The sequence below is a fragment of the Camellia sinensis genome, chromosome 13 (assembly GCF_055761805.1).
Source record: "Camellia sinensis isolate YWXY chromosome 13, ASM5576180v1, whole genome shotgun sequence".
In the NCBI taxonomy this organism is placed as follows: Eukaryota; Viridiplantae; Streptophyta; class Magnoliopsida; order Ericales; family Theaceae; genus Camellia; species Camellia sinensis.
In genome coordinates, this window is record NC_138973.1 from 33,239,064 (window position 1) to 33,262,385 (window position 23,322).

The 23,322-nt window shown below is 41.4% G+C and overlaps 1 long non-coding RNA gene across 1 annotated transcript; it reads left to right on the forward strand.

The window, feature by feature from the left end:
* Window positions 1-806: 806 nt before the first annotated feature.
* Window positions 807-22,437, forward strand: LOC114318392 (uncharacterized). The gene is made up of 2 exons (XR_003649005.2): window positions 807-1,088; window positions 21,865-22,437. It is a non-coding gene; the product is annotated as an uncharacterized LOC114318392 (long non-coding RNA).
* The last annotated feature ends 885 nt before the right edge of the window (window positions 22,438-23,322 follow it).

Consider the following 23,322-nt stretch of genomic DNA (forward strand, 5'->3'; position numbering starts at 1 on the left):
TAAAAAAAATTCTTTGAAATCCAATAAATATAAATTCCTTGAAAAGTCCCATCATATCTGATTATTATCCCTCATAATAACACTTTAATGTATTAAGAACAAGCATAAAATTTTTTTTTTGAAAATTCCAACACATATGATTATTATCAAAATATTAAACTTTAATATAATATAATAAAAAAAAGAAGACATTTAATTCTTTGAAAAGTCCAACACATATGATTATTATCAAAATATTAAACTTTAATATAATATAAAAAAGGAAAAAAAAAAGACATTAAAAAAAAAAATTTAAAAATCGCAATTCACATATATAGATAATTATAAATATATTAAGAAAAATAGGGTTTCTAAATCCCAAGCTTTATAGGAGCTCCAATCTCTCAATCTTAATTTTCTAAATTTTTTATTTAAAAAAAAAGCTCAGCATTTATTGATTTGGTCAAAATCTCCTGATCAGCATTTATTAACTTTTTCCAATCCACATGCCTGCATTTGTTGATTTGGTCAAAATCCCCGATTAGCATTTAAAATCCCCTCATACAAATAATTATAGATATAGCCCGTGTATAGTTACTGCAGTAACCTTTTTAATTTCTCCTGTATACTATGATTAGTGATAAAATTGTTAAATTATTTTTATAAAAAATATTAAAAAATATAATTTATATATTAAAAAATAATTAAAATAAAAATAAATATTTATAATTATTTCGTGCATAATACTAGTGATAGGCTAACTAACATGTACACTAATTGTCCATCTAGCACTACTATTTAGCTAATATTACGGTAATATTGTCACTCTGATGGGCTGGCTAAAGGCTTCCTATTGAGCAACTCAAAAGGAAGAGGCATATTGATCCTGTTAGCTATTTTAGCTAATATTATCCTAATATTCCTACTCCAACGTACTGGCTAAATGGCTTCCTATTTTTCCTCTTCAAACTCAGTTTGTAGAGTGATTGAAGGCTCTCCAAACTCTACAGTGAAGTCTCTTCCACGAAATCGATCCTCTACATCAGCGCGAAATCGATCTTCGCCTTCAGCGTTGTCTGCAACTCCCTCCATCTAACCTCTTCCTCAAGGTATGGATCCTTCTATCTCTTTGTCTTCTCCTTCTATGTAACTCATAAACCCTTTATCTCTCTCTCTCTCTCTCTCTCTCTCTCTTCAACTCTTCCCCTTCCATATCTGCAAACCCCTATCTGTGAATCCTTTTTTCCCTTTTGATTTTTAGTTCCCCCTTCTATGAACCACATTTTTACCCATCTTTGCGAAAGCCCCTTCCTAAACCCATCTTTGAACCCCCATCCATTCTTGTTCGTCTATTATCTGCATGTTATTTTCTTTGTTTTTCACATGTATGTATCTGAGATTGGTAGTCTTGTATGCTGCTGCTACAGTTGTTTAGATTTATGTATGTGAAAATATTGCTGATTTTAATTGGTTGAAATCTTACGCTATGTTTGGTAACTTAGTAGAGAAAAGAAAAGAAATGATTACTTAAGTAATAAGAGAAAAGAAAAGAAAAGAAATGATTGTAATTTCTCTCATTTTTGTTTGGATAAGTAAGAAATAAAAGAAAAGAAATGATTGTGATTTCTCTCCTTCTTGTTTGGTTAGATTTCATTAAGAGAAAAGAAAAGAAATTATTTTATGTTATATTACCAAAATAACCTTTTTATATTTTCAATCATTTTATTTCTTTTATTTTTATAGGGGTAAAATTGGTATTATAAAAATATAAACATTTGTGGATTTCTTTTCTCTCCCAATCTCTCCACTTTTGGGAAGATTGAAAATAAGGGTTATGAGAGAAATGAGTTTCTCTCCATTTCTCTCTATTTCTCCTCATTTCTCTCCACTTAAGATAACCAAACAAGGAAGATAAATACATTTCTCTTTATTTCTTTTCTTTTCTCTCCAAATCACTCAATCCAAACACAGTGTTATTTTTTTTCTTCATTCAATTATCGTAAGACGCTAATTTGATGGGTTTTGGGAAAGATCGAATTGGGTTTGTTTTACTTTTATCTAGTTCTTTGATTTGCAGGTTATGTTTATGGGTTTTAATTGACATTTGAGTAAAATTTCTGTGAAATTTTGAGGTGGTGTTACCCTATTTCCTTCAATATAGATGATGTTTAGTTTGGTGGGGAGTGTGTTACCCTATTTCCTTCAATATTTGTGTGTACTTTCAGAAGTGCATAGCTCTGTAATGGTGTTGAATATTATCCATTGTTCATGATGAGTATATATTCTTAAATCTTACTTTGACATGTAGGAAATATTGTTGTTGCTTCTTTCTCTTCTCAATTCATCATCCGTTAAAAAATTTCTTCATCCATTCTCGAAGGATAAATCTTCAGTTCAGAGGGGGATGATACCATGTGCCCCATCTGCCTAGTGAGTCCAACCATTCCATTTCTATCTCATCCCTGTCAGCACAGGTTCATTTTGTATTTATTTATTTTTTTATCTTCCATTGATCATTATTACTTCATACAGGCTAATCACTTTTAATTGAAAGCCCAAATGGCATGGATTGAAATGATTTTAATCGCATAGTATAGGTCAGACCAATCACAGGACTGTTTTATGGGGTCGGCACTTCTATTGCATATCCTGTTTAATTATGCATTCCATTGATACAAATATATGGTAGAACATTTCAAGGATTTTACCAGAATATGCTTCATAATGACTTTGTTTAGAGCCTGTTGCAACTTTATAATATTTAAATATTTTCTGTGAAATTATAAAAGAAGTGCTGGGAGGGGTAAGACCGGAGAGTGGAGACAAAGCTAATCTTTGGCATTATTTACAGTCGTCGTTCTCAAACTCAAATCAACTTCTTTTCTATGAAATTGTAATGTCTCTTTTTGGAACAATTGCAAGGGCAACCAGGTTAATTTAGAACTGGTTTACTCATTTGCAACCCGGACCAGTTTCAACAATATGATTTAGTCCAGGTTTGAAGATACTCTATCAAAGTGGTGGAAAATAACATATGATTTCATCTTTTCTCATATTTCACCAGAATAGTGTGTGGTACTGTCAATGTTCATTTATGATGCACCACCATCTCCTTTTGCCATTATGGTTTGTGGGAAGGATATATATTGCAACAAATGTTTTAGAATAATGTTTTCAAGTCAGCTTGGTTCCTTGAAAAACTTGTGGTTTCTTTTCTGGCAGCTATTGTTATTACTGCCTTCGAACACGGTGTTCTGCTGCTCCATCATTCAGGTGTGTAACAACCCCGACCTTAATTAACAATAATTCATGCTTGAGTGTGCCTAATAAGTGATTAAGAAGAAATCTCGAGTTAATTGCGTGTGCATTGCATCATTTTGTGTTTATATCTGTTTGACGTAGGAAGATTTGTTCATGTTTTAGTTTCGATTTGCAAATTGAAGGCCTTATCGGCATCTAATTCAGAAAATTGACTTGGTATATGTGTTAATTGGAATTTTTAGGGCCTTATGGTAGGTTCAATTGAAATTCGATTCAGAATGATTGAATTAGATTAATTTAATGCACATTTAATTTGTTTTAATTAATTGCCACCAAGTGAGCTCTTATAAACTCCCTACATGCTCCACTCATCTCTTTCTTGAATTGTCAACACATTTTTGAGCTTCCTCACACACACACAAACGTGGGAGAGAGAGAGAGAGAGAGAAGGAGGGAAATTTGAGATCAAGTTTGAGGTTTGGAAGAAATTGCTAGGAAACTTGGAGAATTACTTAAGAACATATCTAAACATAAGGAATTGAGAGCCTTAGGTAAGAATGTTAGTCTCTAGTTTTGTAATTTAGTTGATTAATGCATGAAATCGATTGTGATAGGTGAATTAACATGAGAATTGAGCTAAAGAATCGAATTAAGAATGAATTTATGTGTGCATGTGCATTTCATGGAGTTTTGAAAGTGATTTCAAAGAATTTCCACATGCGTGTCTCCAACTCACCTCAATTTTGGGAAACCATTGAGTTTCATTTTATTTTATGGTGTTTGAGCATGTTTTGAGGGACTTGAGTTCAAAGAAATTCATGCATGTCAGGTTCTTGGATCATTCACAAACTTCTAGTTGAATTCTTTTGCATAATTGGTAAGCCATTAGACCATGATTTCTTGAAATGATCTTTAATTCTTGTTGTTTTAAGGGTTTTCATGTATTTTCTCAAGTTTTGGCCTAGAAAAAAAAAATCAAGTTTGATGCTTTAAAGGTTGAATTTGAGCTTGAAGATCAAATCTGGAAATTCCAGAATTTACATCTACGCTCGAGCGTGGGATTTCACGCTTGAGCGAGCACTCTGAGTGTATGCACTTCCGCTCGAGCGACCTAATTCTCGCTCGAGCGTGAAATGCATATACCCATAAGTTTGCATATTTCGCAGCACGCTCGAGCGACAGAGGTCACGCTCGAGCGAGGGTCTGAGTCTCACGCTCGAGCCGAGATCGAGCGTTCGTCGAGCGTGAAATGCAAGCAACCAGTACTTTTTCAAAGTTTGCAGTTTGCTCGAGCGAGGAAAGTTGCGCTCGAGCGAAGCCTCACTTTCTGCATACCCACTCGAGCGAGGGAATCTATGCTCAAGCGTGGACCTTATTTCCAGCAAGTTTTGAAAAATGTTTTCAAGTGCATTTTTACATCCTCATTCTATCCTAGGCATTCCTAGGCCATGATTAAGACTCTATGATGAGGATAACGAGGTGGAAACACACCAAAACGAGTAAGGGCTAAGTTATCATTTATGGGTGTGTAACTCGGAATACGTTCGTTCTGTAATTGTGTAGGTCAAGTGCTACAAGGAAGTTGAATTGTCTACTTGCGACACCTATTATCTGTGAGTAAAAACTTAGTAAAGCTATATTCAAATTTATGTATTTTTTGTATACAAAATAAGATCTGTTGAAAGAAATGCCATATTTTGTACTACGAATGATTGTTCGACAATAACGAGCATTCATGATATTATGCTATGATTTAAGTATGTTGCAAGTAACATATATGCCACGATTCAAGTATGTTATAAGTGACATGATGTTATGATTCAAGTATGCTATAAGTCCCCGGACCGGAGGTTCCTTATGGAACTTGTAGCAATCCAGAATTTTTCCCTCCGCTCGAGCAAGAGAGTTGACGCTCGAGCAGACGTGTGAGGCTTCCAGTACTTTTGCAATCTGTCCAAGATTCTGAGAGTTGTGAATTCCCGCTCGAGCGTAGAAGTGGTCGCTCGAGCAGCCGGCTTTGTTGGTCTGCGCGCTCGAGCGCAAGATTGGGTGCTCGAGCAGTCTGCCTGGTTGAGTTTGAATTTCTAAAACTAGTGGGGTTGTTTTTGACCTTTTATTATTATGTTTGGAGCCTCCCTATTTTATTTTGGGACATTGATTGAAGTGGTAACATGATGGTAAAGTAAGATTGGACCAAAAATTTTAATTCGGATAATCTTCTTACGAACAACCATCACTCGTTTGCCATTTTCTTTTTCCACACTTTGAATTTGGGTGTGAGGCTAGAACCATTGGAAAGCTTGTCTCTGGGGCTTCTATTTGGACACAAGAACGACCTAAAATGGAATCCGGATGGGAGAGTTATACCCGTTTAAAGTTTTAGTATTTGTGCTGGAAGCAGGTACGCTCAAGCGGACTGCGCGAATTTAGCAACTTAAAAAGTGATTTTTAGATCATTCTCTCCATTTTTCTTTTCTCTCTTCCTTCGTCTCACCTTAGGTCTGAAAACCCTTGATCTCTCAACCCAAATACCTTCCATTCATCAAAGATTTGGCCAAGATCTCTTACCAAAAAGTGAAGAATGCTTGAAGATCTCACTTTTCAACTGATTGAAATTTGGATTTGTGAAGGAACCTCATCAAAGCTTTGCTCTTTTGCTTGAATCTTGAGGTAGGGGTCCTAGTTTTTCTTCAATACTTGCATTTATAGATAGATTTGTGGTATTTTGATTATATAAATACAAAATCTCCATTTTTGAGAATATAGTGTTATATCATAGAATTTGGGGGTTTAGGGTTTGAAGTGTTAGGGTTCAATTGTTGGTTTAAGATTGTGGATTACGAATCTTAGGTGTATAATTAATGGGAAATTTGGAATAAAAAGTGGTGGTGTGAGAAGTTTTAATTCTTCTTGAAAACTTTAATTTTTTTTGAAAACCCTAAGTTGATTCATGATGATAATTAATGATTTTGCCCAAATTGAAAGTAGAATCATGAAATTGAGAGGTTAAATTGTATATATACAAGTTTAATTGAATTTTGGAAGTATTTGAAAATTATGTTAAAAATTAATGATTGAACCTTTATTATGGATGTTGTAAATCATGCTATAATATTGTGGGGACCGAATAATGGAAAGATCAGAAGGTGTGTATCTTTGGAAGATTGATATTAATCGGCTATATCCTACGAGAGCGGGGAGCCGAATAGAATATATGTGCCGAATAAAGTATAAGTACTTAGGGCCGAATAAAGGAAAGGATAATGATTAAAAAGTAGGCCCTGGCCCCGAGGATCAAGAAGAGCAGGTATAATACAGGAACAACGGTTATAGAAAGGTATGTAAGAATCACTTCAAAAAACTGGTAAATAGGCTATCCTGAGCATCTGAACTAACTTGTCCGTTGGAGTACTAATTCCGGCAGCCCCGACCGGAGTGCTTGTATCTTTTCAGGTGACTAGCTGAGGATCACTAGCGTCTCTCAGGATCTGAAGAGTATTTCCAAACCACTTCTCCACAATTGACGTCGTCTATGGGAATACTCAAATACATCCATGGCAGGCGTGACTGAAGATCCTCCGGTAGCCATTGACGAGACTGCACAGGGAGATGACCTCACTCCAGCAAATATGCTCGGAAAAGAAACCATCGCTACAAGACGCGCCTTGAACTTCGACTCACCAACGACCTCCGTGCAAGAGACAATGCAAGCGATCATCGAACAAGCAAAGCAGAATGAACAAAGGCTGGAGAACATGATCACTGAAAACGAACGTCTCCGTTAAGATTTGGCCCTCGAAGTCGCAAAATCGAGAGAAGCTGCCAAGATCCCGAACGACCTTCGAGGACCGGTGGACAACGACCTCGAGCCCGACCAAAGGATATCGATAGCGACTCCAACTCATTAACCACGGAGCTTAACAGGAAGGGACGATCTGAAACTTCCAGCTCCTCTGAAAAGAGTCTGCATACAAGGAACAAGCGTAGGAGGAGCAGTTCAGACGAAGAGGACCAACACGATCCTTTTGTCCGACGGATTGCAAGGGCGACCCTGCCTAAGAAGTTCAAAGCTCCGTCATTTACTCTTTACGATGGAAAATCAGACCCCACTGATCATATCCGTCACTACAAGCAGGCTATGACATTGCATGCAGACAACAAAGCCCTCATGTGCCGAATATTCCCTAGCAGCTTGGGGCCGTTAGCTGTCAGGTGGTATTACAAGTTGGAGCCGGCCTCGATCAAAAGCTTCCATCAATTACAGAAATCCTTCAGGGCCAGGTTCATCTCCAACGAGGTGCAGCCGTGTAGACACCCGATTTTTGACCGTCCTCAAGGCTTGGACGTCACCGTTTGAACACTCGGTGATCATCCATATTTATGTTCGTCTTGAGTTCCCAGAGGTCTCGGTCACGCGCCTTGCCTCAAGATCTCTCGACTCGACTGTTCTGTGTTTGGTTTTGCATCAAACACTTGTGTTTTGCCTTTGAGGGGCAGGGGGGTGGCTTGATGGCCATCCCTACACATCACCGGCCATGACTTGGGGCCACCGGTTGTGTTTTGTTGCTATCGGCCACATGTTTGGCCGGTCGGCACTTTATTTGGTCGGCCGGCCACTGATTTTGGTCAATCGGTCACTTTTTCTGGCCGAGACCTTTTCTTGAGAGGGGTTTGAACCTTTTGAACCCTTGGTTTTAGCTTATTGAGGAAGCTTGAATCTTTTGAACCCTTGGTTTTAGCTTCTTGAGGAAGCTTGAACCTTTTAAACCCTTAGTTTTAGCTTCTTAAGGAAGCTTGAACCTTTCGAACCTTTGATTTTAGCTTCTTAGAAAAGCTTGAACCTTTTGAACCTTTGTTCTAGCTTCTCCAAGAAGCTTGAACCCTTTGCTCCAAGCTTCTCCAAGAAGCTTGAACCCTTCTAAGCTTCCAAGAGAAGCTTGCACCTTTTGCACCTTCGTTTTAGCTTCTCCAAAAAGCTTGAACCCTTGTCTAGCTTCTCCAAGAAGCTTAACCCTTCTGTTCTAAGCTTGTTGAAGAAGCTTGGCCATTTTACCTTAGCTTCCTTTAGAAGCTTGCCCCTTTTGACCCTTTTGCCTTAGCTTCTCCAAGAAGCTTAGGCCTTTTGCCTTGCTCTATAAATAGAGGGCCTCTCCTCCCATTTCAAGGGTTAGAAAATCTGATATATATCATATATATATATATCACACTCTCTATATCTCTCTCTCTCTCTACATTTGTGTAGGTTAGAAGGTGCAAAAGGGTCTAGTTCTTGGCCATTTAAACTACACCTCCTAGTACAACACCTCCATCATCAACCTAAGGAGCTTGGAGTCCATTTTCAGAGGCTAAGGGACTGTTTTTTTTTTTACCAAGAGGCTGCTGTCCCCTTTTGGCTACAAAGGTAACTCCTTTTCCCTCTTTATTTCCCGTTTTTGCACACACTTTTAGCCTATCTTTCTTGCTGATTTGAGCTTTGTGTATAACATAAAAAATTTCTATTTTTTTGTGTTTAAGTTACTTCATTAAGATCACTTTTGTATTTGAGGTTGTTTACCCCCTCTTAGGCCTTGTTTGGCCCCATTTTTGTGTGTTTTTGGTGAGCTCCGGGACCACCTTGTTTGGGCCTCCTCACCACTGAAATCTTGAGGGATTTCAGTGGTGAGGATGGTGGTTTAAGGTCCTAAGAAGGAGAGGCCATCCCCCCTCCTTGTCTTCAAAATGTGCCATTTTAACCTCATGTGTGAGCACCATTCGTGAGTTCATGTTGGCCATGTCTTAAGTGTTATTTGTGCTTATTTTGCCATGATATAGCATTGTTTTTACTTGGTTTAGACACACCATGCTTGCTTTGCATACTTGTCTTGTAATGCCATGATTTGCCTTAACATGCTTTATACTTTGAGCCTTGTTTCTAGCATGTTTTTGGCTTAGCTTTGTGAAGCTTTTATGTTTTTTTTGATATGCTTGAGGACTATTTTTAGTCATTTGGGTCATCCATGCTTTGCTTTGTATAGCTACTATGTAACCCCCCTTTGGCTTGCCTTGAGTTTTAGACCATTGTTGTATGCTTAGATTGTCTTGTTTACTTGATTTTGCACCTTTTATAGTATGATTTCAGAGCTTTCTATGCATGCCATGTATCCATGTTTATCCTCTCTTAAGTGTGCTTAAAAGTTGCTCTTTGGTGCTTAAGTGTTAGACCTTGTGTGCATGCATGCTTGTATGTGTTTTGGCCCTTATTTTCATGGCATTTGGCCACTGATTTGGGCCTATTTGAGAGCTGCCCATTTTGGTTTAAGACCATTCCCACATGTCGTTCCATGCTCATCCATCTTGCATGCTTGTTAGTTTGCATAACTTGCATGCTTGCATGTTTACATTGCTTGTTCACATGCTCATATTGCATGCTTAGTTTCCATGCCTAGGTTGCATAACATTAAGTATGCATCTCTTGCCTCTTGAATTGATTATGATGGAGGTTGGGGCCCATTGTTTGTTTTGTGCATTTCATTCCATATTGAAATTGCACACTTTGACTCTTTGGGCCATCACGCATTGAAATGCGCGATTGGTGGTCCGAGAATTGAGTACCATGCCCCTTTGAGTCATAAACATGATAAGGGGTGTGGTGGTGCACACATTTGCTTGAAATGCATTGCCATGCCTTGTTTGCCCTCTACTGTTATCAAAACAGGTTCTGCAAGAAGAATTGGCCGGTCGACTACATACAGTGCCGACCGACCATGTATTGCTGGCCGAGAGTCACACCAGTGGCCGATGACCACATCTCCTTAGCCGGTGATCATTTACCTTGGCCGGTGGCACTCCACAGTGTACAGAGAGCAGACCTTGGGACTTGTGTAGTCTTCAGAGGTGCCAAACAGTGAAAACAGAGGCAACATGTGTCATGGCAATGCATTTCCGAGCGAAACCAATCCGAGCATGCATTCATCCCTCTTCCCGAGGCTATTTTACTGCTTTCTTAGCTTAGTTAATTTGCTTAATTAATTAGGTGGTCAGTAAATTATTTAATTAGCTTGTAGGTTAATTAAATTGTATTATTCTTTTGGTCCCTTCGAGCGAGGGCGAATTTGTAATAAGCGTGCGTGTGTGTGATGCATGTCTTCCAATCCTCATTTCTTTCTCCCTTTTACTTACCTGTTTTTGATGGTTAGTATTAAGACATATTTCAATTAGCATCCTTATGCTATGCATGCGTGCATCCATTCATTTATATTGCATGCACCGGGCTCGGCGCATCATACTAATTGCATAGTATCTCAAATCTAACTTGAATACATGTTATCTGTGCATTTCATATGCCATCCATAGATTAGCCGAGCCTATTCTAATGACATTCTGTATGTGATGCATTAGCCATTTTAACATAAACTACGATCATGCATGATTACTAACTAGTGTCTTGTTTTGGCTCGGAGTACACTGTGAGTGTTTATGCTTTAGCATCTTGCATGTACGTGAATATTAACATGACAGCATGCTTACCATGATGCTACTTGCTTATGTGATATAACTGCTTGAATGCCTGTGGGTGGAGGTTGAATTACCTAAATTGGAATAATGCATTAAAACTATGAGTTTTAAGCCCACTTGAGAGTGGCAAAATTATATTTTCTAAGCCCACTTGAGGGTGGCAAAATTTATGTCTTAGCCTACTTGCGGGTAGCACCATCAAACCATTTTCAAATAAACAAACATGTAATGTTTTATTCCAAATTAGGCGATTTGGTCTATACTTGTTTTGCTGTGCGCATCACGTAGTAATTCTAGGCTAAATAACCGGAATAGGAACACATAATGCTTTCAAAACAAGATATCACGGTTAGTAGAGGCTGATCTTTGATCGGGCGAGAGGGGGTGCTTATAGCTGACCTTCCCCAATCGTACCCAAGTTCCCGAGCCGAGGCAACTTTGGTGATGACGAACACGTGGCCTTTGGCACCGAGTCAGGGTTTTGTAAATTTTCCAAAATAAAATATTTAGGTGGCAATTCTGTATCTGGCCCATGTTTGACACTTCTTTCTAAAAATCTGTTTTCCAAAACAATTTTCCGGATTTGGACTCTTTGGTTCAGATTAAGAACCGTGATGATTTGAGTCCGAACTGTAGTGACCCCAATATGAATAGAACGGGATTCATCCTCCCAGGGCGTTCAGGGGACGTCTACAAGCCGAAACAGGCCGACTCTCTTTGGGCTATGCAGATTCAGTCAGGAGAAACGCTCAGAGTGTATTCAGTGCGCTATTGGGAGTGCTTCAACCTCGTCGATGACACTTGCAACGACTCCATGGCCGTCACCGCCTTCAAAATGGGACTACATCCTGACAGTCCCCTTTGCAGTTCCCTGACCAGAAGACCCCCCAAAACAGTCCGGGCGTTGATGAAGAAAGTTGAAGAGTATTGCAAGGTGGAAGACGATGCCTTGAGAATAAAAGCCGGCCAAATGTCCAACAAAACGGCCCCCCTTGAAATTGCTCAACCAATAAGTTCCGCGCCACCTCCTAGCCCAGAGCCTCGATAACGCGCTAAACGAGACGAAAGGCGGGATACTCGTCGATCAAGCGATTAATGCTCCCACCGGACGAATGAACAACTGCAAGTCGACAGCAGGCGTTCGAGACGTGTCGACAAGAAGTACACAGAGTTATCAGAACTGAACGCTGTAATAATGACCAAAGTCCAACACCTTCCATTCTTCAAATGGCCGTCAAAGATGGTGGGGCCGCCCGACATGCGAAGAGGGGATAGGCGGTGCGAATATCACAAAGATCACGGCCACGAAATGGAGAGTTGTTACGCATTAAAAGATCACCTGGAAGAACTGGTGCAAGACGGCCGACTGCAATAATACGTGAGAAAGGGAAAGCCAACCACGACACTGGCCTTGAGGTAGGACTCACCTCCAATTGGCGTGATCCATATGATCTACAGCCTGCCTGAACCCCCAGCTGTGCACACAATTCAATCGCATCCAATCCCCCAAAAGCAACGTATTCCGACTGAATGGCCCAAAGAAGCTCCGACAATTACTTACAATGACTCCGATCTTAGTGGCACAACAGCTTTCCACATCGATCCGTTGGTCATTAAATTACGCATAAATCGGTTCACCATCGAACGCATTTTCATAGACCCGGGGAGAACTTCAGAGGTTATGTACTACCAAACTTTTATCAAACTCGGCCTCAACAAGTCAGATCTGTCTCCGTCACCTTACCCTTTGTTCGGCTTTAATATGAATCCTGAATATCCGTTAGGGAAGATCATACTACCTGTTCGAGCGGGTTCCAAAACGGTCGAAGTAGAATTCTTGGTCGTAAAGCTTCCTTCGCCGTATAATGTCATCATGGGGCGAACCTGGATACATATGATGAAGGCTGTTCCAAGCACTTATCATTAGCTTGTGCGCTTCCCGACAGCCCATGGCATTGAAGAAATCCGTGGCTCCCCCCAATCAGCACAAGCAGAGACTTAATGAAAACCCTATCACTGACTCGATCTGTGGGCTTTAATACTTGTATATGTATCACTTCTGCAATGTAAACCATTTTTCTTCGTGGCTCTATTCATCGCTCAAAGTCTCCGGATTTGGAGCCCCCTTTGGTGCATGACACCTTAGGGCCGACTAAGTCTCCGGATTCGAAGCGCCCTTCGTGGATATCACGGTTGGCCAAACAAAGTCTCCGGATTTGGAGCCCCCTTTGGTGCATGACACCTTAGGGCCGATTAAGTCTCCGGATTCGGAGCGCCCTTCATGGATATCACGATTGGCCAAACAAAGTCTCTGGATTCGGAGCCCCCTTTGGTACATGACACCTTAGGGCCGATTAAGTCTCCGGATTCGGAGTGCCCTTCGTGGATATCACGATTGGCCAAACAAAGTCTCTGGATTTGGAGCCTCCTTTGGTGCATGACACCTTAGGACCGATTAAGTCTCCGGATTCGGAGCGCCCTTCGTGATATCACGATTGGCCAAACAAAGTCTTCGGATTCGGAGCCCCCTTTGGTGCATAACACCTTAGGGCCGATTAAAGTCTCCGGATTCAAAGCCCCCTTTGGTGCATAACACCTTAGGGCCAATCAAAGTCTCCGGATTCAGAGCCCCCTTTGGTGCATGACACCTTAGGGCCGACTAAGTCTCCGGATTCGGAGCACCCTTCGTGGATATCACGATTGGCCAAACAAAGTCTCTGGATTCGGAGCCCTCTTTGGTGCATGACACCTTAGGGCCGACTAAGTCTCCAGATTTGGAGCGCCCTTCGTGGATATCACGATTGGCCAAACAAAGTCTCCAGATTCGGAGCCCCCTTTGGTACATGACACCTTAGGGCCGACTAAGACTCCAGATTCAGAGCACCTTTCGTGGATATCACGATTGGCCAAACAAAGTCTCCAGATTCGGAGCCCCCTTTGGTGCATGACACCTTAGGGTCGACTAAGACTCCGAATTCGGAGCACCCTTCGTGGATATCACGATTGGCCAATTAAGGCTCTGGATTCGGAGTCCCCTTTGGTGCATAACACCTTAGGGCCGATCAAAGTCTCCGGATTCGGAGCCCCCTTTGGTGCATAACACCTTAGGGCCGATTAAAGTCTCCGGATTCGGAGCCCCCTTTGCTGCATGACACCTTAGGGCCGACTAAGTCTCTGGATTCGGAGCGCCCTTCGTGGATATCACGATTGGCCAAACAAAGTCTCCAGATTCGGAGTCCCCTTTGGTGCATAACACCTTAGGGTCGATTAAACTTTATGGATTTGAAGCCCTCTTTGGTGCATGACACCATAGGGCCGACTAAGTCTCCGGATTTGGAGCACCCTTCATGGATATCACGATTGGCCAAACAAAGTCTCCGGATTCGGAGCCCCCTTTGGTGCATAACACCTTAGGGCCGATCAAAGTCTCCAGATTTGGAGCCCCCTTTGGTGCATAACACCTTAGGGCCGATTAAAGTCTCTAGATTCGGAGCCCCCTTTGCTGCATGACACCTTATGGCCGACTAAGTCTCCGGATTCGGAGCGCCCTTCGTGGATATCACGATTGGCCAAACAAAGTCTCTGGATTCGGAGCCCTTTTTGGTGCATAACACCTTAGGGTCGATTAAAGGCTCTGGATTCAGAGCGCCCTTCGTGGATATTATGATTGGCCAAACTAAGTCTCCGGCTTCGGAGCAACCTTTGGCACGAACAAAACAAAACTCGCCAACATCGCAAATAAGGTGCTTAACTAAGCATATAAAAAATTTAGAATAAGAAGCAAATGTTCAAAATAAAGCTTTTAGTTCAATCAAGCAGTTGTTACATAAACGCAACCCGCATTTGAGCGTTACAATTTTTATTTAATCACACAGTTGTTACATAAACGCAACTTGCATTTGAGCATTACAATAGCCATCTCCAAACTTAAAAGCTAAAAAAAGGAGAAGACGCATTAGTAAAGCGGCAGCGCTGAATCACCTCCCGTCACTCGGAAGTCCTCTGCGGTTTGCAATGCCTTGAGCCAACTGTGCCCAAGTTCTCCACTAATACCATTGACAATGTCAAGGCAAAGATGCAGGACAAGGAAAGATAAAAACCTGACGGTCGTTGTCTTTCCTTTCGGGGTGATCTGCTTCGACGACTCAAAGATTCATGCCAACGTTTGGACGCCCTACTTCCCATACAGATGGGTCCTCTGCCGCGCTCCATGGCAACACCAAGATTGGCTGAACTCCAGTCTCTCTAAATAACATCCCCACTTATCCCACCACATATGAGTGATTGTTTATCTGCGTGAAGCGCCCACTCCTTTTATTTTCAATACTGGCAGTGATCTCGAGGCCCCAATCCCGAGGTGATTCACTAACTCTAAACTCCATGAGAAAAACGTCGGTTGACATTTGCCACGGCATAGTTATCCAAACGACTTTTTGAAGTATGTGCACCGTCCGAAAATCTAGGCCCCGAGTTGAGTTGAATTTTCCGCAGCCACCTTACCCACTGGCTTTTGGCTTCCTCAAGTTACAATAGCCTCATTCAGGGATAAACGGCTATCACGTATAGGTCGACCTTGCCGATCAACGTTTATACATTCATTCAAACATATACAGAAATGAAACACATACATACCAAATATGAACTGCAACAAAATATTTATCATAGAACGCTTTTTATTCTATAAAACAAGCAATATATTACATAGTTTTCAACGCGATCTGCATTTAAACCTTACAACAAGTACACTTATACGGCGTCACCCTCATCCTCACTCTTCTCGACTTCAAAAGAAGAAAACGGAAAATGTTTGCTGTGGTAGAATTACGATGCCGAATCAATGGCCGACGCTCGAAGAGCTTCTACGGCTTGAGATGCCATGATCCAACTGTGCCTAAATCCACGATTTTCACATCGGCAAACTTCTTCGACAAGTTTTTTCTTTGTCTTTTCGATTCCAACTTTTCGGCCGTCATGAAAGCCTTTCTCATAGGCCCTCCCCTTCGCGTTCTCCAGTGCGAACATACTCGCCGTCTCACGATCGGCAAGCGCGGAACTGATGAGCCGACTGGTAATGCTTTCTTCTACGATTGGGTTTCTGTGCCCGACAGTTTGTGCCTGGGCCGCCTTGGTCTTCGGTAACTCGTGCTCAGTCGCCTCCGCGCGAGCCTTCAAACTTCGAATACGTTCCTCTTTCTTCTCCATCTCACGACGGGCAGCGCACAACTGCATGCCGATTTCATAGGCAGTGTAAAAGCCCTTTCACTGCCCTGTGAATGCCTTTGCGAAATACTTCGTAGTCCTAACGACCTACCATCGATTGCTGAACCTCAGGAGAAAAAATTTGTCGAGCAAACTCGACCACTATATTTGGGTCTCGCACGATCGAATCCGCCTCTGTCATGGGTCTATTCTCCACAAACACCACAAAGCTTAATGGGCACGGATTCGAGTCAGATTCCTTCTTAACTCGAGGTTGAGAAGACCTGCCCTGCGACTGCTTGTCCTGCCTGGGCGACCTGCTTCGATGTCGAGGAGATTGACGTCTCTCTCGATCCCTGGAACTCCTACCCCCGGTGCGTGAAGGGTCACCACCTCGATGCATGTCCCCACTCAGCTCAGCTAGCGTCTTCACTTCCCCTCTGTTGTTAAAGAAAAGTCTGTTCGACATTCACACGATTCCTTCAAAAGCTGGAGTCAGTTGTTTACTGTATTCATAAAAGTTGTACCCATAATCATTTATCCTTCACAGAGGCAGCACCCTTGAGGCAATTTCATTAATTGTGAAAACCTCAATCACCCAGCGCCGACTGGATAGACTCACCGGCGCCCGAATGATCATGCCTAGCCTGGGGCAAGGGCGTGATAGATTAATCAATCTATTCGGCTTAGGTACTCCAGCCGGCTCACGAATCGACTTCAGAATGATCATGCACCGCCTGGGGCAATGGCGTGATAGATTTATCAATACATTCGGCTTAAGTGCCCCAGCCGACCCATGAATCGACTTCAGAATGATCATGCCCCGCCTGGGGCAAGGAATCTATTCGGCTTAGGTACCCTAGTCGGCTCACGAATCGACTTCAGAATGATCATGCCCCGCCTGGGGCAAGGAATCTATTCGGCCTAGGTGTCCCAGCCGGCTCACGAATCGACTTCAGAATGATCATGCCCCGCCTGTGGCAAGGGCGTGATAGATTTATCAATACATTCGGCTTAAGTGCCCCAGCCGACCCATGAATTGACAACAAAACTAAGTTTGCCTCCTCAGGTGCATGAATGATCATGCACCGCCTGGGGCAAGGGTAGATTAATCATGATATTCAATCATAGAAAGGTCAATAGAGTAGTCATTTTAACTAAAGTAGTGAAAGGCAAACATTCTACACCAACATAACATCACAAACTGCGCATTAGTAGTGACACAAGAAGATAATTTTCATTAATAAATTGAGCGCAGACAATAGCCAATTCATACATGAAAACTACTCGGAACCAACAAAAGTCCTAAAAACAAAAACATACATTAAAAGGGAAAGTATTTCATAAAATTCGACTGACTCCCAGATCAATCCTCAGGGTCAGACTCAAGTGGCTCAACGTCCACCTGCTCATAAGGAATTGGCAAGGCCAATGTAACCCCAGCGGCACTAAGGGCCTTGAGCCACTCGTGTTTGAACCCCGATTCTCAAACCTGGGGACTTCATCTACGTATTCTTTGAAGGCGGCACATTTTCCTACTTCGAATGCGGCAGAAGCCTCAGATTCTGCCTTTTCCTTGGCCGCCTTCAACTCTGCTAATTCAATCTCCATCCTGGTAAGCGCCTCCTCGGCTAGCCTAAGTGATTCTTTGCTCACGTTCGCCCTATCTTCGGCTTCAGAGCGGTGCTGATCGACAGCCCGAGCCCTTTCCATTTCGGCTTCGGCTCGCGCAGCCTCCATAGCGGCCCTCATCATCTCAAACTCGGCCCTGCTCTTTTGATCGACCACTTCCGATTGCAAACGGTCAATCCTTTCAAGGGCGTCGTGTAGGCAACAGCCTAAGTCGGCGATCCTGCCGACTGTCTGCAAAACGAGTTACGATCGTTAGATGCCATAGGCAACCAAAATCAAAACAAGTCAAAGTTCACCTACCAAAAGGGCCGACTGTGCAGATAGAGCTATGGCCACCAAATTCGGCACGGCATGAAAGGACACCTTATCAGCTGGTAGGGAGACTGATGCTGCGAGGCTCAAGGCTACCACCGGGTCGGTAATGATGGATGCATCAGAAGGAATCGGCGTGTCTCTAATCTTTGGCTGAACAATAAAAGGAACAACCACGTCCGATTCTTCTAAGCGAGGCCTTTTGTCGGCAAGACTATCTTCTGAACCGGCCTCTCCTTCGGCGCTACGCTTCTTGCCCCGCTCTTCCGGAATCAACCATTCATCAATGACCGGTTGTTTGACCTCTTTTGCCTTTTCGGCCTCAACAATCTTAGCTAGCTCTTCAATAACGGGTTCGGAAGACTCAACCAAGGCAGGTCCAGAACGGGCGGCCTCGGCCTTTTTTCAGGCGGCCATACGCTCGGCATTTTTCTTTCGAGCCATCTGCGTGAGGCTTTCCCCAGCCATACCTTCAAAAAAATCGCCGGGTAAATCTCCCAAACCTCCAAAAATATCTCCAAAAGAAAACTTGGCCCGACTCGAAGTGGACGGCGAGGTAGGCTGACTACGTCTCGCTGCCTCAAATGCCGAGTTTAGGGCCTCGTCAACCTCTTCGGCCTTCTCAGCGAACTCTCTGTCTGGTTCGGCGACTACCTCTACCACCGGCTCGACCTCTTGCTCCGAGTTAGAGGCCTCGAGACCAACTTGTCTGAGACTCTTGAAGCTAGGGAAAATAAGAGCCGCAAGCTATTGATCGCCGGATGGAATTGGAATATTGTCAGCGGCCGAAAAAGTAGTGTAAGTAGGCTCGTATCAAAGAAGTATGTGGGCCGTTCTCCCTTGCTTCTGTAAGTTCGGACGGCCGAAGTATCCGAGTGCAGTCGCAACCTGTGAAAGGACCGCGTCGTCGGCAGAAACCAGAATCTTCTTCAAATTACTGCCTGCAAAGGCAAGGGGTTAGACACGGGGAAAGTCGAGTAAAAGAAAAATTCAGTAAAACACAAGGAGGCACAACCTGGTTCACCCCTCCGTCTGGGAATAGGGTCTAGGCGATCCTTGCCTTCGCCAAATTCCCAATTCCCTCGGATATTGACCATTACGTCATCCACATGCTTGTCAGAACTGGCGAGCATGGTTACCAAATGATGGTCAGTATCCTTGGCCCTAAGAAAGTACCGCCCAAGCCGATCGGAGGATTTGGCTAAAACGTAGCAGTGCCGAATGGCCAAAACCCCAAGGTCGATCCTGAGGCGCCGGTTTAACTCTACGATCCCCATTATGATCCGAAAAAAGTTCACGTTGGGCTGAGAAGGAATCAGACCCCAATAGCGGAGAACGGTCCTAAGGAATGGATGTAGGGGAAAGCGGACCCCGCCCTGTGCAATGGATAGGAGAGGAAAGACGATTGAATTTTGATCATCTCTCTCCATATCCAGACTGTTGTTCGTCACTAGAGATAGATGAACATCGTCGGGGATGGAAAAGTGTCGCCGGAATCCGGAGACACGACCCTCAGAAAGGAGGTCTTTCAAGTGTTTGGCCATTTTCACGGGGAATAAAGGGTTCACCAAAATGAAAGTGATAAACAAAAAGTAAGATTGTAAAGAAAAGAGAAGAAGACTTACGAGGAACAAAGGAGACGAGGGTAGACGGAGAAGAGTTACAGAGAATGCGAGTCAGAGAAGGGATATCTGCTGGTGGTCCAAGAGTCTCGAATACTTGACGAACTGTCCATTCGAAAGGATTGAAATTTCAAATCACAATAAATGCGAGACGCAAGGTTGAGGCGGGAAAGCGTAATGATGAACGAAAAGGTGTGCGCATCCTGACATCTATATTGGGGTACGCAAAGCCGCCTGACCTATTTTAACCTTTCCAATTCAAGACCAAACACGCCGATTAACTTCCGTTAATGGGGAGTTTGGGGGGCAATTGTGGGGGCCGAATAATGGAAAGATCAGATGGTGTGTATCTTTGAAAGACTGATATTAATCTGCTATATCCTACGAGAGTGGGGAGCCGAATAGAATATATGTGCCGAATAAAGTATAAGTACTTAGGGCCGAATAAAGGAAAGGATAATGATTAAAAAGTAGGCCCTGGATTCGAGGATTAAGAACATGTATAAATACAGGAACAACGGTTATAGAAAGGTATGTAAGAATCACTTCAAAAAATTGGTAAATAGGCTATCCTGAGCGTCTGAACTAACTTGTCCGTTGGAGTGCTAATTCCGGCAGCCCCGACCGGAGTGCTTGTATCTTTTTAGGTGACTAGCTGAGGATCACTAACGTCTCCCAAGATCTGAAGAGTATTTCCAAACCACTTCCCCACAAATATAAAATGAAATTTGGGAAAAAAGATTTGTTAATGATATGGATTGCATGAGACTTGGGATGAAAAGATGAAATGGGGATTTAAGAGTCCGCCTTGAATTATGTTGCATCACATTTAGTGGTGTTGAATTGAATCATGTTGAATAGTGTTGATTATGTTGAATTGTGTTGACTATGTTGAATTGTGTTGAATTAAGTTGAGTTGTGTTGGGTTGTATTGAGTTTGGGTTGATATTTGGAAAGAAAAAAAGAAGGGGAGTTTTGCCCTAATTGGATCAAATTGTTATTTTGTATAAATAATTGAAATTGTCATTGTAAATGTGAAATCGGAGGATTTTAATGATGATGGTGGAGCTTGATATGCATTATCACTTCCATATGAGATTTTGGAAAAAGCGTATCGTTAAAGAAATTTATTTATCTATTTAGATATATTTGTTTTGGGCTATCGGTGGAGGATAGCTATGATTGTTGTAGAAATTGCATGTTGACTAGGCAAATCGGACTATTTATAAATCATGCCTATCATGGAGCATGCAATGGATTTTGAGGATTTAAACTATATGTTTTGGAAAGGGATTTTGGAAATTCTTGTGTTATATTTTAAGAGCACTTGTTTCATTTTGAAAATCATGTTTTGGATCACATGTATTGTGCCAATTGAAAAGAGTCAATAATATGATAAGTCTGAGAAATGGTTGTCATTGAATATGAATGTGTGTTTTAATACATTGTATATGTATGATTGTTTAGAAGGAGAAAGAGGATGTACTCCATGTGTGATTATGTGATTAAATACATTATATATGTATGTTTGTTTGGGAGGAGAAAGGGGATGGACTCCATTATAACTAAGTTGGCCGGAGTGTCCTGGGTGAAAGTCTCGAAATTTATACATGGCTGCCAATCCCGCAGACGAAATTTTTGTAAAATGGCAGTTTGAAGTGTTTATGTGTATTTTGTATGAATAGGAAAACCACTGAGTTGTAGTTTCAGTTTGGTTGTTGTGAAATAATGAAATTGACTCATGAATTGAGAAAAATAAATGAATTGAAGGAAAATGGATTAAGGATTGAAATTGGCATCATGTGGGTAATTGGATTAGGGTCTTGTGATGATAAACTCAATGGATTGCTTGTGACAAAAGGGAAGATTATGAGTTTTGTTTTGTAAGTAATTGGGAAATTGAATTAAAATAGGGTTTGTGATTCTTATGTTATGTTGAACTCTAATCCTTTGGATTTTGATGTTATGGAGTATGGTAATTGGAAATGGAAATGAAATGTGTAATATTAGAACGAAAATAAAATATGGAATATTAAAATGGAAACGAAATGAGGAATAATTTGGAATTGGGTTCATAAATTTAAGATGATGTTCTTTCTTAAGTGTACTTGTTTTCAAAGAGAATCTATGGCTTTCTAATGATGAGAGACTACATTTATGGCAGAGAGTTTTCTTAAAGGTTCAAGTGAAATATTAAGAAAAGATAGTTTTTGTATAATATTTTGAACTTACAAAGTGTCACCTTACTATATGGTATCACTCTGCATGCATGATCATTTCTATCTATGTGTTAGCTATTGTTGTAGACCTATGAGATTCCTACTCGGCATTAGTGCTCACCCCTCATTGTTTTATTCTTTTTCAGGAAGAGAATTTCGGATTCATTAGTTGAAGAGTATGGATTCCATGTACCTTATGTGTATAATTTTAGCATAGATGTTAAAGGAATGAAAAATGTATCATGTGGTTTGTAATTATTTATTTGTAGCTTCGCGGCCGAAGCTTGGCATGTATTATTGCATTGTTGTTTTCAATGAGAGAGAGAACATGTATTATTGTATTTCTATTACTCGAGGGTAATATATATATATATATATATAAAATAAAAAAATGGACCTAAATTACAGGCTTAGTAATGTTTCCGATTAATCAAAATGTCGGGGTGTGACAGAACTGACAAGCTATCTGTACCCGGCTGGAGGTTCCTAAGTGGAACTGACAAGTTTACAAGTTCCTAATTTGGAGGTTCCTATATGGGACTGACAAGTTAACCTTACCCGGCCGGAGGTTCTTCTATAGAACGGACAAGTATGATTTAAGTCACTCTGTGTGTGATCTATAGCACTAATGGATGTAATATGCAAGATTAAGTATGAACTTTGACTTTTGTATACATGCTCAGACGAAAATATGAATGTGAATTGTTTTATTTCAGCTACGACTATGGGACATCATTCATATACCTTTTTAATTTGTTATTATTCACTGGGCCTCCGTTCACTAGTTATTTATTATGTATGTAGGTGAGCAGGTGCGTGACCAGGCTTAAGTTAATGTCTAGGGTATTTTTGTGTTAGTCAGCCACCTTTCGCGCTTCACGAGGAGGTTCTAGATCAAGTCATGTTTTGTGACTATGTTAATGTAAATGTGCAAGATTGTTGCTTTGTTTTATGAACAAGTTCCCATTTTGTTTGTACTTGATAGCGACGTGTAAATGTTGTACCTATGACGTCACTCGTATGTTTATAAAGTTTAAGATTTTCCAGTTCCATGTATGTTTGCACAGCTCAAAGGACCATGTATGTTTCTTTATGCGCTTACTTCCGCAGCCCCTAATCTCAAGTCAAGTCTTTAAGAGGCCTTTGGTAATCTAAAGAATACTAGCCGATTACAACGCTAAACTTATAGGGGCGGGTTTGGGTCGTGACAAGGTGCTCCAGATGCAATGAGCTAGTTATTACCGTGCAACGGCATGGTGGCTTAATCAACAGTGACACTCAAAAACAATAATTCCACAGGGTTGGAAATGGGAAAATATAAGGCAAGGAAACAATTGCATTGTTGCATAATAAATGCCCAAATGTGGCATTACCATTCAATTAAGAAAGCAAGATTCCTTGAAAAGCATTTCTCCCTTTATATATCGTAGCTTTCATTCTTTGGCCATTAAGTGAGAGTGTCTAAAGATGGATCAATGATCTCCACTTTTAGCACCCTGTGTAGTGTCTTTTTTTCATTCTCCTTCTGTTAAATTTCTTCAAGAGGTTTTATTTTATTTTATTGGTAAATGACAATTATTGAAGAACTTCCTTTATATTTTTAT